The sequence below is a fragment of the Eurypyga helias genome, unplaced genomic scaffold (assembly GCF_000690775.1).
Source record: "Eurypyga helias isolate BGI_N326 unplaced genomic scaffold, ASM69077v1 scaffold7922, whole genome shotgun sequence".
Lineage (NCBI taxonomy): Eukaryota > Metazoa > Chordata > Aves > Eurypygiformes > Eurypygidae > Eurypyga > Eurypyga helias.
This window is the reverse complement of record NW_010233999.1, coordinates 1-1,100: the sequence shown is the minus strand read 5'-3', so window position 1 is coordinate 1,100 and position 1,100 is coordinate 1.

The window sequence follows — 1,100 nt, the reverse complement described above, 5'->3', positions numbered from 1 at the left end:
CTGCAAGATGAACAGAAAAAGAAGGTTACATCTAACTCTGAGGAACTTGCTGAGAAGTACTTTTGACGTGCTGGTCCAAGCCACTCTACCAGATTTTTTTTAATTTCTGTGGGTGTTTTAATTTCATGCAGTAAGTCTTGATTATACCATGGAGGTATCACTTCAAAATTAAACACTTAATTAGAAACCTTAAAGATAAGAAGCCAGCAACTTCTACAGAGATAATTCCATCAAAACTTAAAATAGTAACTACTTGAACTGAAATCAAACTCCACTTAAATACTTCTGCTTGCCTACTTTCTACAAGCCCATAAACTCAGAAAGATACAAAGGTAGGCCACAATAATTCTGCTTGATCCAAGAACTGTCAATCACTGCACAAATTCCTGTGATGACTGTTTCAGAAAACCTCAGCCAGGGACAACAACGTGAACATGACATGACAAAAATGCAATCACTTTCCCCTCTCGCCATCAACCAAAAAAATACCCAGAGACGATGCTGGAGTGACAAGACACAAGTAATATTTCTGCTACCAAGTGAGCGTTATTCTGAGAAGTTTATAAAATTGGACTAGGTTAACACAAACTATTAGTACAGTGAAATTTCACCTCATCATCTGCCTACTTATTCTTTGTGTACTGTTTTGAAAGAGCAGATGGGAATGACAGAATAAAGCACTTCAAAATCCATAAATGCCTGTGTACCCAGACCCAGCTAGAAGGTTCTCCACCTTGTGTTTTCTGCAATATAAAGTCCTGCAAAATCCCATCAGAAGGCTTCCAAGAAACCATGGAGTGTCACTCAGTTATCTGACAAAGCAGCACATGTTCATAAAAACTAAAGGAAGCTCTTATCCCCTGACAGATACATCTGTTTCTGGTTCAAGGTGGAGGGGAAGGGTGTTCGGGGTTTTTTTATTTGTTTGTTTGTAATCAGTCACTACTGATGGGCAGAAAGGGACACTTCTGCCTTTTACTAGGCACAAACGGACATCTTCTTAAAGAAAAGCCTGCCCAGACAACATCGTATACAAAAACTGCACTCATACTGTTGCTTCTGCCTCTTCTCTTCTTTTTGCTACAGGCCACCTGGGCAGG